Source organism: Rattus rattus, chromosome 14, assembly GCF_011064425.1.
Source record: "Rattus rattus isolate New Zealand chromosome 14, Rrattus_CSIRO_v1, whole genome shotgun sequence".
NCBI classification, from domain to species: domain Eukaryota; kingdom Metazoa; phylum Chordata; class Mammalia; order Rodentia; family Muridae; genus Rattus; species Rattus rattus.
In genome coordinates, this window is record NC_046167.1 from 35,473,021 (window position 1) to 35,489,910 (window position 16,890).

The following is a 16,890-nucleotide window of genomic DNA, read 5'->3' on the forward strand; positions in this document are numbered from 1 at the left end:
TACCAGATACCAGTCCCCAAATTTTAACTCCATGGTATGGAGGTCTGAGATTCATTTAAATACTAAGGTCAAAGTTAAAGGGAAAATTGCTGTAACACTTTTGGGAGGGAGAAGGGAAACTACTACAGTCACTGTGAGTCTAAGGAAAGATTTTCTTTCTAGCCAAGTCAGAAAATGTACGGTGATTTAGAAAGTGATCTTATTCACATCCATAACTTTTTAAGAGGCTTTAAAAGATATATACCTTACCTAAAGAAGGAAGAGGATAGAAATAAAGAAGAATGTACAACTTCAGGAGTCACTTTGAAATCATTTCTCTGAGAATGTCAACATAGTATGTACAAAAATAATGTCAAGATCATATGATCATTGCAGATTTGTTTATCTGTAAAATGAAGACACTGTAGTGACAGATAGTTTTCCATGTTTGTTTTTCCTTTTAGAAATTATGTCAATAAATCCATTATGGCTCTGCATTGTGGGAGTGAAAGCCAATGTCATGCTTGTTCTGCCTGAGAAAGGCTTCTGTTTGGACGGCTTCCTAGGTCTCATTTATTCCTATGCATTTGGCACTAATTGTGCTTGAGGCTTGGAGAAGGCAGGAACTTGGAGGAGACAATGAGGGTGTTACACATAAAGTGTAACTTGATCTGTGGCTGCCTAAGGTTGAGTGGGTCCACTTCTAGAATTCAAGGTGACCTTCCTAGGGGTACAGAAACCATGAAAGTCAAAATGGTGACCTTCAAGTATGATACAGTACAGGTAAGTTTGGAGTTCTGATTCGGAGAAAATCACTCTAACTTTAATGTTGGCCTGAGGAGTCGCAAGGCCCCAGCACATTTTTTGAAATGTTTTCCACCTTTAATTTAGATATTCCAAGGGAAATTTTAGCCATATGTTTGGGATTCATTTGGACCTAACTCATAAATATACTTCATCAAGGACTGCCAAGCCCTGCATTTACTAGAATCAAGCAGTTTCATGGGACAACAGTACAGACAGGAAATTTCATATCCATGAGTCCATCACCTAGACGAGGAAGAGAAGCCCTCAGGGCCAACCACTGCCTGTAAATAATCCGTTAGCAGTAATTTACTCTGTAATGCTGTCATAGCAAAACAAACCACTTGCAAACTGTTCATGGCACACAGATGCACAAACCTTCAACACACGTCTCGTAACAGTAAAACATCATAACACACGGTCTTTCCTGCTGCCAGCTCCAGGTAAGTTAACAACTCTAAGAAGGAAATACAACCAGCTACTTTGTTCCATATTTGAAAAATCTGTATAAGCTCTCTCTGCTCCTTTCTGTGTATCTTTTAATTTATACCTGATAACCATGGAGTCTGCTAAGTCGCAGGCTGGGAATCCATGTGCCTTCTGGGTACCACTGATCCACAGGATAACTTGGACTAACTGGACCAAGTTTGCATTGCTAAAATGACCTTTTGCATATTATAATAATACTGTATTGTCAAGTAAGATTTAAAAAAAAAGGCACATCTGAGATTTTTTTTGTGTCGAGGTCGGGGGGTTGGAAGGTACTGAAGGTACTGTTTATTTTAACATTGTAAAATGTCTGCTTAGTCTTATTGCAATTTTTCTCATCACTACAGTGATAAGAATGATATTAGACTATATATATATATATATATATATATATATATATATATGGCATTTTCTTCGCCTTTCTTAGCTTTTTGTTATTTCCTTCTTTTTTATTGGATTTTTTATTTACATTTCAAATGTTATTCCCTTTCCTGGTTTTCTGTCCATAAGCCCCCTATCCCTTCCCCTTCTATAAGGGTGTTCCCTCCCGATCCACCCCTTCCTGCCCTCTAACATTCCCTTACACTGGGCATCCACCCTTGGTAGGACCAAGGGCTTCTGCTTCCATTGGTGCCCATCCTGGGCTACATATGCAGCTAGAGCCATGGGTCTTTGGGTAGTAGTTTAGTCCCTGGGAGCTCTGGTTGGTTGGCATTATTGTTCTTATGGGGTTGCAAGCTCCTTCAGCTCTTTCAAGCCTTTCTCTAATTCCTCCAATGGGGGTTCCATTGTCAGTTCAATGGTTTGCTGCCAGCATTCACCTCTGTATTTGACTTGCTCTGGCTGTGCCTCTCAGGAGACAGCTATATCAGGCTCCTGTCAGCATGCACTTCTTAGCTTCATCCATCTTATCTAGTTTTGGTGACTGTATATATACGGGCCACATGTGGGGCAGGCTCTGAATGCCCGTTCTTTCAGTCTCTGCTGCAGACTTTGCCTCCATATCCCCTTCTATGAATAATTTTGTTCCCTGTTTTAAGAAGTGAAGCATCCAAAATTTGTTTGTTATCCTTGAGAGCTATGCTCTGATAGCTGTGAATCCTAGTGTTCTCCACTTGGAATTGTACTAATATAGTTGCCTCAATGGAAACAGAACATAAATTTATTGATTTTAAAAAGAGACTCTATATATTGTTAATCAAACACAATCTTTCAATGTTTTTAATACTGCGTCTTGGAGCCTTCCTAACTGAAGTAGAGGAAATCCACTGTCCATTTTCACATCATCTGAAATTTTTTTTGCCAATGGCACCTGATACCTCAAAGTACCTGTGGGAATCTAATTAACAAACACATCTCAGACATTATGATCATGTTACACAAGAGAGAGGGAGAGAATGATGAGAGAGGAGGAATGAACAATGATTCATCATATTCATATGAGATTCAAGCATCTGCACATACTCGATTCATAATTATTGATAGGCAGAGATAGCAGTTTGCAGGTGGGCAGAAGGGTAGCCCATAAGAAATACAATGGCATGGATAGTCTCCTACTACCTCTTACCCAAAGAATTAAATAACAATTATGTTATCTATTCATCAACAAATGTGAGGGGTGACAATTAATCAGTCAAGTTGATAATAAAATGCAGAATTGTCTTTTTTAAATGCATGCTGTTCTAGTTTAAAAGATCACTTATTTTTTACTAATGAAGAAAAATTACATTTTATTCTTCTCTTCTGTAGGAAAGGATAATGTACAGTTGTAAAACAGAAAGACAGTTTCAAAACACTATGGAATTAGTATTAGCTCTCCTTTTAAAGTGACAAAGCATGGTGGAGAGGATGCTCACTGTCCTTTACTCTGTACTTTCACTATTGGGAAGACAAAGGACCAAATTTGGTAAGTACATAGGACCTGCCAGCCTATGTTCTTGCTGCGGGTGAGATGATCTTTGGAGGGGTTACTAGGATTCAGGAAAGGAAGGCAGGCAAAAGATGAAGAGAACCGAGTGAGTTCAGAATATTTGCTGGTTTCCTTGATTGTGGAAGCCACTAAATCCCTCTCCTGATTTCAGTGCAAGGCAAACAAGGAAGAAAAGGTCCTTCTGGTTCTTACATGAGTTAATTTGAAAAGCACCAGACTGAGGCAGTTTTAGCCTGAGCAGCCAAACTCTGCTGGAAACCATGACAAACATGCCTGGGTAAATCTCACTGCCCTGCCCTTGTTCCTTATTCACAGCCTCTAGGCATCAAACTGCTTCTGAATGGGTAGCCTCAACCCCACCGAAAGCCACAAAAGTCTGACTTTCTCACCATCCACATTTCACTGGGAAGCCCTTCCTGGGGAGTCACAGTTGCCCATGACAAACTCAGTCCCTTCAAAGGGTGATTTCAGCCTCACTATATACATGGCCTTCTTCTCTTGGTCTATTGAGCTGTTTTGCTTACTTACCTATCAAAACTGCTCCTGGCTGGATGTACCCTAGTCCTTAATTTTTACAAAACTTCTGCAAGAGGCTCTAACATCATTACCACTGATTTACTTTCCTTATTCTACAGGTGGCTGAAAATGGTTCCAGTCACCCTTGGGTGGGTTTCATTTACAATCGTCAGAGATGCCCTAAAGGGAATGACTGAACACAAAAGAGGCCCTTTTGTTATCTGTTGTATTAGGAAACAAGCCTGGGCCACAGCAGCATTAACAAGCTGGGTTCAGGTTCTTATCCTCCCCAAGCCAATTAAAGAGAGTGGCAGGGAGAAGAGAAAAGACACAAGAATGTCATGTCAGAAAGAAGAGTGAAGAGGACAAGTTATCTTTGCAAGTCCATCTCTGGGGTCTTGATAGGATTAAATTGAAGGAGTGTGCAGAAGTCAACAATCCTGGTCAAGGCATTATTCCATCCCTAATTCTTAATTTTTATTTCAGTCTGTCTTTGAGGGTGGCCAGACACATCTTGGGAACTGTATGAAGTCTCTTTTTGGGAGATCAGTACCTTCTCTGATTGTTGTAATGTTTTAGCCCTTGCCTTTTCCTAGCATAATATTCTTTGAGAAATTTTAATTCCTTAGAGACTGTTTCAATAGTCTCAATAGCCTCGGAGAGGGGGCACAAGTGTCTCTTAAAATATTTTCATTCCCGCCAGCATGCTTACATTGTCACACTCTTTGTTTTGATGCAAATGTCATAACCTAAATGTAAGTAGAAGCTAAGTGTAAATGACAACCTTTGTCAAGAACCATGTCTGAGAGCCATTTCTCCATAATGTCTTGACTCCAGTTCTTATGTCAGAAGTGATGAGTCTACATAATGTTAACAGACAACACTTATGAAGTTGTATACAATAATACCAACAATAGCAAATCATTAAAGAAAATAGTTAAGTATTTATTTATGGATATACTGTTTAGATGAGAAATATTAAGTATGTTTTTATAGTCTGAGATATTGCTTTGAGTGCAGTGTTAAGGGTTTGACTAATATTTACATCATGTGGACCCTTGGGATCGAATTCAGGTTCTGGCCTTGTTGGCATCCATACTCACTGAGCCATCTTGCCACTCCTAGTTTAGAAATTTTTGAGCATTAACAAAATCACATTTGGGTCTTCATTTTCTGTTATAGTTGACGACTAAAGATAAATATAATTTAAATTTTTCTCAAACTTCTTTTGGTTGAAAATGATCAAAATTTATAGGAAACTCAAAACTTTGTCATTTAAGAAAACTTTTGTCTTATGTCTACAATGAATGTTGTTTAATAAACTGTACTTTCAGGTCAGTCTTTGAGATGCTTGTCCTTTAAAATACTTGATTTAGATGATCAAGTATCACTCCTAAATCATTTAACAAGCTTTTGCTGTTTTATTTCCCTTCTTTTCTTTCTTTAAAGCCTAGTTTACAGAATTAATATTTGTAAGTTCCAGAGCCAAAACATTTGTCCGGAAAGGAAGCTCAGCAGTCAGGTCTGGTCAGGTTCGGGTAAGCCTGCATGACTTTGGTTTTAATCTCAATTGTTACTATTAACCATAACATCCCTATATCTTCTCTTACCTGCTTTTTTCTTTAGAGCAAAAAAGACACAGAAACAATACCTCTTGTATATTAATGGAGTCTAAAAGTTACTCCCCCCCACCCAGACACACTCATACATTCACACACACTGTCAGCTCCTCATGCCAAGAATAGGAGTGTCAAAGATCAGTAAGTTCAAAAGCACAATAAAACAAGGAAGTGGCCAGAGGTTTGCACTAGCTTTCCAGCCATCATCATGGCGGATCACTGACCTCCTGTGCTACTTTGAAGAATATAAGTTAACAAAAGGTCTCCTCAGTGCAGTTCCCCCTAGAGGGCACTGTTATAGACAGACTTAATATTTTAATGTCTACGCAATCACAATAGTGATATCAACAACCCATAATCCCATAGAACCCTGACAGCTTCCACAGAATCCTAAAAGACCAACACATTACACTCTTCTCTGACACATGGTGAGTGGCCAAACAGTTCAACAGGATTAGATTTGCTACAAAGAGCTTCTCAACCTAAAATGCCTGCTGAGATCATCAGCACAGCTTAGCAGAACCAAAAGGGCTCTGATGATTCTTAAACAAAGCTGCTCACTGAATGACAGTTGCTGAAATGTTTCAAAAAGAATTCTAAAACTCAAAGAAGCCTCTAAACCAAAAGAACTGTAAAGCCTAAGGTAGACAAATGTGTGGGACAGGGCAAGACCCTGGCTCCCGATTGAGGAGATTTGAATCCCTGCTGAGGGATGGTAGGCACTTCACCTGACTCCTAGGGAACCAGGCCAGTCACTAGCCCATAGCCCTCCATAGATTTGTGACCATCAGACACGTAAGGGCAATGCCCCAAGCCCCTTCACAGGTAGAGCATGTGACCACGGGTCATGTAGGCTCAAAACAGCTCTCGATTATAATGAGGTACCTAAAGGCCTGGAGGCTTAGCCAAACGAACTTTCCTTCCCAGACACCCCTCACTGCCAAAGTTAATCTCAAGTTCATCTGAGAAGTTGGGTATGGCTTTACTCATCCACTTTCCACCATGACAATAAACACCTTGAAACCATGGGCTGCCTCTTTTATCAGGATCTGCCGTGGGGAGCCAGAGAGAAGGCCTTCAACTACAGAAGAAGGCCTCCCTGTGCTCCCAGCCACCAAGCTTAAGCCCACCCTGCCATCCAGCCAAAAACTATCCCCATGGGAACAGCAGGAGCACCCTCACCTCCTTTCCCCGTTGGTGCCAGGCTAGATCCAGCCCCACCAGCCCCACTCCATTCTCAGCTCTTTTGCAGCATCTCAGCCACACCTGGACGCCCAAGAACCTGAGAATCTGTCAGCCCCAACCTCCTCGCAGGCTCGGGGACCCCTGAGCCAGCTCTGGCTGTGTCCTGTACCTCAGACTGTGCTTCTCCACTTCGGGAGTAGTGTCCTGTGGCTTCCTATAGCCAGACACCTGTCAGACAGCAGAGTGGGGTAAGCACAATCAAACTTCCCTCATCCTGTCTCCCAGAGCTGCAGCCCTGTGGCAAAATGGACATGGGCCCCCTACCTTAACCTTCACAAATGATGAACAAGAAATTTTGTGAGAGTCCAAACCAAATCCAAATGTCCTTTATCTGCTTCACCAGACAGGCAAAAAAAAAAAAAAAAAAAAAAAACAGCTGATGGGGGCTGAAATGGGAAAGGTAAGAAAAAGCCCAGAGAATGAAATGATTCCAACAGACACATGGCACCAGGCTTCATCCAGGGTCAATCAACTTCTCTGTGGCAGACATACAAAGATGGATCTCTGCTGGCCATGACTCTATGAAATTAATATTGGAGTGGCCCTCTAAAATGCCTCAGCTTGGCCACCTATCCTAATAGACAAACTAAAGAAAGACAGAAAAGTGAAAAGTACAGAAAACATGTGTATTTAATGTGGTCACACTGGAAAGATGACTACCCAAACCTATTGGGGGGGGAGTGGTCATAATACATGTTTACATTAATAGAAGGCAAGAAGTCTGCATTTCTGTCAAGAAATGGTCCAGCTTTTTATTCTCTCTCTCTCTCTCTCTCTCTCTCTCTCTCTCTCTCTCTCTCTCTCTCTCTCTCTCTCTCCTTATTTTATTTTTTTAATTTAAATTTTTTAAAAAAATTTTTGGTCTTCAGTTTGTTTTAACAAGTAAAACTATGTGAAATGGGTAACAAATTCCAGCTCTGGGTGGAGCCATGGTGGGTTCCTGGGGAATCTTTACTTCCCTAGACACTGTTGCTTTAATATTCCAATAGTAAAGGGGAAGCTCTATGTCTCCTTAGACACCTGTCGCTCCTTCCAGGATGGTTACACTTTAAAGAGCATGTCTCAGACAGAGAATCCTATCAATTCATATGATATTGCTTTGAGCTGTAAGGCTCTTCACTCTCAACTTACTACCTGTTTGGAATTTGATTAAGAAAGAGGGACCACCATGAGAAATGGTGGAGGTGGAGAAATAGTGGCAGAAGAAAGGAGTTCTCTGGGGGATTGTCACGGCTCAGAAAGAAAAGGAGGGCTGCACCCAATCATCTATGATAGAAAATCAGTGCTCCATAGACAGTCAGAGTCTACACTGTCAGTGACGTCAGAAGACCTGGAAGCAGTGTAACTTCCACCTGACCCTATCGTCCTCACGTGCATGCTAGGATCAACAGCTGAACCCTGATCTTCTGAGAAACACGTGCCGTGGTCTACAAGAGCAACTCTAACAGAGATGCAGAGATCATGTGTGCTAGCATATGCTGACCACATAGAAGTTGACCCAGGATGAAGTCTGGTGCCAGCAGGATGTCAGAGATGATCAGGGAGAATGTCTTCTATAGGGACAAATGGCAAGTTTTCAGAAGGAAGCAGAGCAGAACTGTGTCCTGTGATAGCCACTGGAGACCTGGACCGATGCTGCTAAGTTTCTCAATGAAATGGCCTGTGGTTTTTCCTCTTGTTTCAGAGGTTGCACTTTGGTATTTCTTTCATTTTCCCACAGAAATCCTGCCTGATGCAGGATGCTATGCAGTAAAAAGAGAGTGATTTATACAAGGCATAAATTTTTGAAATGAGCAAACAGTTTAATTTAACTGGAGTGAGAGATCACATAAGAAAATAATGAGAAAACCATACAATTATCTCAATGGATGTTGAAAATGCACTGGACAGACTCCAACACAGAGACCTAAGCAAAAATAGATGGCTGCTTTCTTATCGCAATCAGAAGCATCTTTGTCAGAGGTTGTACTTGGTGATGGAACATTCCAGGAATTCTAATTAAAGTAAGCCACAAAACTCAATAAGCAGTTAAGTAGAAACTTTATAGATTTGATGCTTTGATACATGCTTAAATTCTGACATGACCACTTTTCTTTTGTTATTGGAATTTGGGGAAATAGTTCTAAAGTTTGTTCTAAATGGACAAAATTACACATGCAAACAGCAAAGACTTATTATTAAAGATCTTAATATGTATTTAACAGCAAAAATACAAATGATTTAACACTGGTATATCAATTAACCAGTGAGGGGCTAGAAAGATAACTCTATGACTAAGAACATTGGCTGTTCTTGCAAAGGACCTGGTTTGATTTTCTACAGCCACAAAACAGCTGACAACTATTTGTAACTGCATGTCCAAAAATTTCAGCTCCCTCTTCTGAGTTCCATAGACACAGTACTCATGTGGTATGCATAACTCTCTGCTGACAAAGACTTCATATATATGAATAAATAATTATGAATCAGTTTAAATTTAAAATTATAAATTTTAAGAATTAGTTTTAAAAATAGGCAATAGAATTATAAGTTCTCTCTGATATTTATAGGAATTAATTTTTCTTTGACTGTGTATGTGTGTGTGAGTGTGTGTGTGTGAGTGTGTGTGTGTGTGTGTGTGTGTGTGTGTTAATGAAGAGGCAAAGAAAAGTGGAAGGCAAGCTTGTAGCTAGCCATTTGAACCTTTGGCTATTGATAGAACAGCTAAAATTGCCAAGGCTTTTGAAATCTTCAAACAATACATTGAATACATATAAATATATTAGTTGTTATTATTCCACTTTTCTTTAAACAAATTATACTAACTTATATGTATCTGCACTTTTAAATTCACATGTAGTATCTAAATTAGCACACACACATTCAGAGGACATTTTTAGATATATTTTGGAACAGGACCACCACCTGCCATAATTGTATATGGGATTTAGAATGTTTCATTTGTACTCTTAGCTATGTGAAGGAGAAAGGATAGGTTATTCCTTTTCTTCCATGGGCCTTTTGGCAACTTTTCTTAGCAAACTCGTAGGGGGGAAAAATTAAAGTATGTGACTTTGCAAAAACAACAACAACAACAAAAACCCATTCTTTTAATTTTACCTCTCTTATGGTACTTGGCATGGTAGGAAGTAACCTGTAGGGTATCCAGCCATTACATGTAGATACGAAAACATCAGAAATACTTCCTAACCTTTGGTTTGATGCCTGAAAGATGCTATTATAAAAAACATCCTCAGAAGTTTCTTGAGATAAAGCCCAGCATATCACAAACACTCTAGACATATGCTCTGTTGATTTTCCTTGAATTCTTTAAATCCAGAGTCCCCTGTGGGCCACAGGTATAGAAGACACGTGTTACAAACACTATGACTGCACCCATGATCCAGATGATTGCCTTCTTCTTCCTAGGTTGCAATTCACTCCAGGAAAAAGTTATCAGAATACACCCAGGTCAGAGGCTTCCATCCAAGCTACTCTATGGCTGGCCATAAAATTACCGACATATTCCTTTGTGGTTGGGAATCACTTATTGCTAGCAACAGAAGATGAAGAATTTCCATGCTGAATGCACAGGTAAAATACAAATCCTGTTCATATAAAGAGAAGTCTTGTCCTAGTGGTTGTTCCTAGTCATATATCAAATACTGTTCTGCTCTGCTAAGCTGCTGATACATTTCTGAGGCTAACTTGCATACTATTGCTTAGGTCTTATAAAGTATGTTGGGTTACTTAAGAGAAGGAACTATTAAACAGAAGAAAGAATTTTACTATATTTAATGGATTATATTTTTTAAATAGGAACTTTTTCTAGTGATGCCATTGCAGAATCCATGGGTTGCACATCTATGGTTAGCTAATCATCAGACAGGTACCAATGCTTATGGAGTTGACTTTTCCTATAGGGCCTGTTTAAGATCTCAGGTTATACCAGTGTTTGTTCTGTTAAAAAGTCAAATACCTCTGGGTGGTGAAGATGTGTATTGTGCTCTGTATCTTGCTCTAATCTTTCTGGCTATGATTTCTGAGCTATGCTTCCTAATGTGAAGTAATAGTTACAACAATGGAGGCAAGGCAGGAGAAGTTCTCCTTCATGAACACCCAGGCTGAGCTTATGATGCCCAATCCAGTCTGGGCCAAATCTCAGAGCATGATTCCTTCCATGCTCTTTCCCATCTTGGAAGGTATCCTTTGAATTTTATTTCTTAATGTGTTTTTTACCCATGTTCAAATTTTCTACCTTCAGTTTTCTACCTCACATTTAAAGGCATATTTTCTTCTTTCCTTCACAATGGAGTAAGCTAACTTAATTTGCTAGTCACCCAAGCTGGAAGAGAGGCCCTTCTGACCAACTGACCATGCTCATGATCGAGAAAAAGTGAGGAGAAGTTTTGAGAATTCCAGCATGCCTGTTAATGATGCCAGACAGTATAATAGTGTAATATTTATTTGCTCTAAAATTCATTTTATTTTCTTAAGTCTAATAAGCAATTCCCTAATAATCTAGCCTTTTCCTTCCATATTCTCACTGTGGAAAGAGAACTGTTGCCCCATAAAGGCTGCTATGCTCGAATCAAGGACAAAATTGCCCCTAAGTTACCTCAGAAAAGCCATTAAAATGTGAATTTTTCTCACCCTCAGTGTCTTGATACTAGCACAACCGGGGACTCTTACATGTGGTAGAACTTTAAAAAAAAAAAAAAAAAGGACATTCTCTGCTTCACGTTGTAAAAAATGCTTCTTTACTTGGAGGTCTCAGAATAGGTCTGGTCGATACCAAACACCTATGCTGGGAAAAACAGGAGCAAACAATGCCATAGGGGACTGCCTTTGAAATGGAGCCTGGGAACCAGTCAACCACACAGCAGTATTTGTTTGCTTTCCTTGTTTTCCCAGAACAGTACTCACCTGAAGCAACAGCCTGTACTTTGTCCTTTGTGGGGACGAGGAGGGGCACAGAAGGGATGCTTTCTGGCTGCTTGTCAAGGCGTTCCCAACAAGAGACGGTTCAGAGTTTGTATCTTAGGTAGCCCTGGGCCTACTGTTCACTTCACCTGGGTAGATATGCAAAGATTTTGGCATCCTCAGCTAAGGAAAAATTCCTTAGCCATCCCTTTCCCAGGATTCTCAGGGAATCTTTCTGTTTTCCTTGTACTGGTGTGAGTTTTGTCTGCATACTGCAGCTAGGGCAGCATTTAGCCAGGTCTTACTTGGCATTCAGTCCAGCAGAAGTAGTTACTTTCCTCTGTGAACCTTATTTCCAAATATCAAAAAGGAAACAAGGGACTCCTTTCTAGGACAACCTATTTGCCAACCTCCTAATCTTGCTGTTCATTCATGAGGGCGAAGGTGAGCCACTCTCTTCTACTGATACTGGAATCTAACTAAAGTCAGGGTTTCTCAAATGACAAGACCCAGGTGGTACTTTACAGGCCTTATTTGGTGTGGTTGCTTTAAATATACAAAGTAAAGAGAGTATTATTATACCAGAGTTGAAACATCACTGTACATGTGAAAAACTAGAGCTTGGTGACTTAGACTTGACATTCCCCAAGTCAAGGATTTGATTATCTCTGCTCAAAGGTCTAGTTCATTGATTTGTTTGTGTGTTTGTAGAAACAGTCTGTCCTGGAACACCTGATTCTTCTGATTTGGGGGATGGCAGGAGTATATAGAGTACCTTACAATTGTGATATTGTGTCTCCTCTCTATTTCTGGAGCCTGAGATTAGGTATCTCAATTTAAACTTTTCAAAGAAAAATGTGATAGCTGAGTTAGTTACTATCTAGTAAAGATTATTTTTGTTAATCAAATCTTTGCTTCAGTCTTCCTATTATTTGACTCTTGGAGAACTCTCTTGGATTCCCAAAACATCCTTGGGCTGCTAGTATAATCACATGTTGTGACCCTTTTGCTTCATGAGGTAGGGACTTCTGAGTATCATGGTTTCATTTGGGGACTATAGGGCTGGCTTTCCAGGAATCAAGCTTTGTTACATTCTGAAGAGGCACTTTCCAACGCAGGCTTTGCTAAGTAATTTAAATAACCAAATGTGTGCCTTTGGCCTCGATCATCTTACTTTAGTTCACAAATAAGATGAGAAGACTATTATTAACCCCTTCCAGATATCTAATTCTTGCTACATATCTAGAACTCCAAAGTTTCTAGTACTTAGAAGTAAAATTGGCTTTTGTGACACATCATCACTAAGGACAGCAGTGACACTAGAGTGGCCGCAACAAGAGAGGGATGATACTAGGTGAATAGAGGCTAGTAAGCCTTGGCTATAGGTTACACGAATACCCTGGGATAATATAAAGGCTTGATTGAAAGGATTTTGGCACTATATTGGCAAGCAAAAGAAGAAACACAAAGATATGTACTGTGATAAAAAGAAAATGCCAAAAGTAAAGATGGAAAGAAGGAAAAATAAATAGAAGAGAAAAATCCAGCTTAGGAATTCACAGAAATCAAAAGTTAATTCTAAGGTGTCATTAAGTAAGGAATTTGAAATCTTGTCTTATACCCATTTCTATTGGTGTTAACAGAATACCCAAGACTATGACCAATGAAGTATAGAGGTTTTGGCTAGACCATGACTTGGGATGCTATGAAAGCCACGACCATGGCTTCAATATTTCTTCACTTCTAGAAAGAGAGAGTCCTCACACTGCTTCACCTCACAGCAGGAAGCAGAAAAGCAGGTAAGAAGATGTAAAAGTGTATTATGAGCAACAGCTTTGATTTATAAACAATCTATCTCACATGAAAGGGGAGAACATACTCTTAAAACACATGGACCCTTCTAAATAAATGGCACAATCACCCTTAATGACCCCGCCCGCAGGGATTACCATAATGACAATCAAGTTACAATGTGAGTTTTGAAGAGGTTGGCTCCTCTTCTGCCCACCTAGAAATACTGTCTATTCTGGGACTTAGTACAACTTTCCATTTTTCTTCAGCTTTCCCTCTTGTATTTTGTTCCATTTGAACTCTGGCAGGCTTTTTAACATTCTCTACCTGCAGTAGCCATGGAACACAGCAAATGCTGGCCCTAGGATGAAGTCAAAATACTCCAGAATATTATGCAGCAATACAAATTTGATGGACTTTCCTTTGTAACATTGATAGGACTCCCCTCTATAACAAGCCAGGGTTGCTTGGTCTATGTCTCTTATAGTGAAGCTCTGGATTCTTTACCTATACAGAGACTCCCATTCCTACTTCCTCTCTCTTCAGTAATTACTTCGCGAAAGTTTTGAAAGTTACATGCCTCCCACTGCAATCAAAGAACTACTTTGGTTCTCCATTTCTCCACCTGACATCATGACATCGCTGCTACCTTATGCTTGTTATTGTCTTAAAATTGTTAAAATGCTTCCATAACCTTTGTTGTGTTGAATTCGCGTACCTGTCTATAACCTATAAACTCATCACTATACCTGATATTGCTTTGGCATTTTTCTTTCTTTTTTGTGAGAAATAAGTCAAAGTATTTATTTATGACATATTTATATACTTACAAAATTGATTTTTATCCAATATTCTAGGCAATATCAAAAAATGAATACAATATCCTAGGGAAAAAAATCTACACTTAATAATTTATATTTAACAGAGCAACTTTTATATCAGATTATCAATTTGGCTTCCCAAATCACACAGTCCTATTTAGTTTTCCTTCTTTTTTCTCCTTTTGCAAAATAAGAGTAAACTAAAGGGCAAGTTGATATAATTTAGTTGACCCTGAGTAAGAGCTACTTTGCATAATTCAGAATAGTTGTCCATTACATGCTTTCCTTTGTTTTTCTCCAAACCCACACTTACCTCTATCTAAAGACTGAGGAGAAACATAATGATGAGAGAATCAGAAAACTCCCAGCTTCTAAAGCTTTCCCAGCTTCGGAAGTCTGTGGTGGTACGGAGGGCTGGGCTCGGGCTTCAGTTACAGCGCTTGCTTGGAGTAAATGATTCTCAGCTCCACGTCCAGCATTATCATGAAGAAAGCAAGCCAAAACAGAAGCAAGACAAGAAACAAAAACTGAACAGGACTTTGGAACTAAACAGCCGAGCAAGCCTGTGAGATGGATGTTAATTTATTTTTCCTCTGACAAAAATAAACTAAAACAAAAATCCAATAATCTGGAGTTCAAAACAAAAAACAAAAACTTCACAAAAAACACTACCACCAACCATGGCAATGGTGACAAACTATTACATGATTTGTCCCGAAAGGCATCTTTCAAATAAGTGAGGCCCTACCACCCAGACAAGATGGCATGCGGCAAGGCCAAGATTCTCAAGACCATATAGAGCAGAGCCAAGGGAAGACAGAGCCTGTGGCCCAAGCTCGCCCACCATCTCTCCACACCTTAAACTCTCCTTTATCATTTGGTCAAAATCTCTGAGAGTTGTTTTTGTTTTCTGCTAGCTTGGAAACTGAAGTCTAGAAAGAATCCTACAAACTAATATTTCAGCAGGCAACAGGTCACCCCTCTTTGGGACACTGTGTTTTAATGTGCTTCCGTCGGTTATGTGACTTGAAGAAATGCACCCCTAAATACACGACTGTAAGCAATAACAGAGGGTGTGTTCCAAAGATACTGAGGATACATGGTTTTTGTTTTATGAACAGCTTTTAAACTACATGTGTCCAGGATCCCCTCATATGGTGTCCCTATTCCTCATAAGGAATTAATTTTCTGAGAAATTGATTTCTGTACCTGCTAAGAGTATGAACACAGGTAGGGGGACTCCACTGTCATGGATCACAATACAGTCAGGATCATGCTTTGCTCTAAGAATCATTAGACATCCTTCAGTTCTGCTTGTGTATTTTCTCAGCAGAGTCTTGTTCTGTTCTTTACTACATTCAGTGACTATAGGTCTCTGACCGTAATAAAAGCAATCGAGCTATCTGAACCTTGGGCCAGTGGCAATCAGGAAAGGTTAAATGTTCCTGCATAAAGCAAGCCTGGCTCAACCCCATCAATCTCTTTTTCACATTTGTTGCTTATTCATAAACCAAGCCCATCTGCTGTGCAAGTAACGATTGATCAGCGGCTCCTGTTTCAGATGTCAACCACCCCAGCTGTTTCTCTCTCTCTCTGTAAATGCAAAGGAGGAAGCAATTACCACATTAATATTCTGACTTGAGGGGTTGGGGATTTAGCTCAGTGGTAGAGCGCTTGCCTAGGAAGCACAAGGCCCTGGGTTCGATCCCCAGCTCCGAAAAAAAGAACCAAAAAAAAAAAAATATTCTGACTTGATTATGCCTGTGTAATAAAATGAAGCCTGATGGATTCTCTTTTCCCACTGTCACCTCAGTCCTACACACTGTGCTCCTATGCAGTCCAGGTTAGTCCACACCTCCCAAGAAAGCTCAGGTGACTCCTACAGCCTGGACTATGACTCAGGCCCGCTATAATTGCAAAGATGAACATAATGTGTATGAGAAAAATTAACAGCACGCTTGGGTCCTATGGAGCTTTGAGAAGTCAACACTGAAATTAAAGGGCAATGTCTGAGCTGAATATTGGAACACACAGGAGTTACCCTAGCACTTGGAATGGTTGTGATAGAGGATTGTAATTCCAGGGCAGCCTGGGCTAGAAAGGAGTTTGAAGGAAGCCTGGTTAACATAGCTGAACTTTACCTCAAAGATAGCAGAGAAGAGACAGGATGGGGAGGGAAGGAGGGAGAAAGGGAGGGAGGGAGGGAGGGAGGGAGGGAGAGAGAGAAATATTAATATTTGCATCAGCCCTAGTTTGACCACAATAACGCTTAGATACATTCTAGTGGTACATCTAACATAGATTCCTATATACCTAGAAATGTCTTTCATTTAAGGTAAATGCCATACAGAAACTCCAATTTTGTTTTGTTTTACTTTACCGACCAGGGCAGGAGAAACTGGAAAGATCTTTCTTCAATTATTTAATAAATTTATGCTAAACATCAGTTCAGCTTTCTCGAGTCATAAATATAGAGCAAGTCAAGTTACGAGGCATTGCAAGGCAACATGGAACACTCCATGACCTCCTCTCTGTGGAGTGGACATTTAGGAAAAGAAGGAGGCTGGAGGGGACAGCTCAGCATTCCTGCAGTCTGGGCTCTGCCCATTACCAAGTTCATAGTCTTGAACATGTTCCATTTCTTGTCTGTGTCAGCTTCTTTATCTGAAGAATAAAGATAGGGTCATTGATAGAACTGAAAACATTGAAGCTTTGGCCACTGTTTTGTCAACTTGACTCGAGCTACAATTATTTGGAAGACAAACCTCAATTGAAATAATGCCTCCCTCAGATT

The 16,890-nt window shown here is 39.9% G+C and overlaps 1 long non-coding RNA gene across 1 annotated transcript in view; it reads right to left on the minus strand.

Moving 5' to 3' along the window:
• The window catches only part of LOC116915238, a 31,030-nt gene extending 16,474 nt beyond the window's left edge, over positions 1 to 14,556 (minus strand). Inside the window, exon 1 of the long non-coding RNA XR_004389856.1 lies at positions 14,410 to 14,556. This is a non-coding gene — a long non-coding RNA (uncharacterized LOC116915238). The remainder of the gene's footprint in view (positions 1 to 14,409) is intronic.
• Positions 14,557 to 16,890: the final 2,334 nt, after the last annotated feature.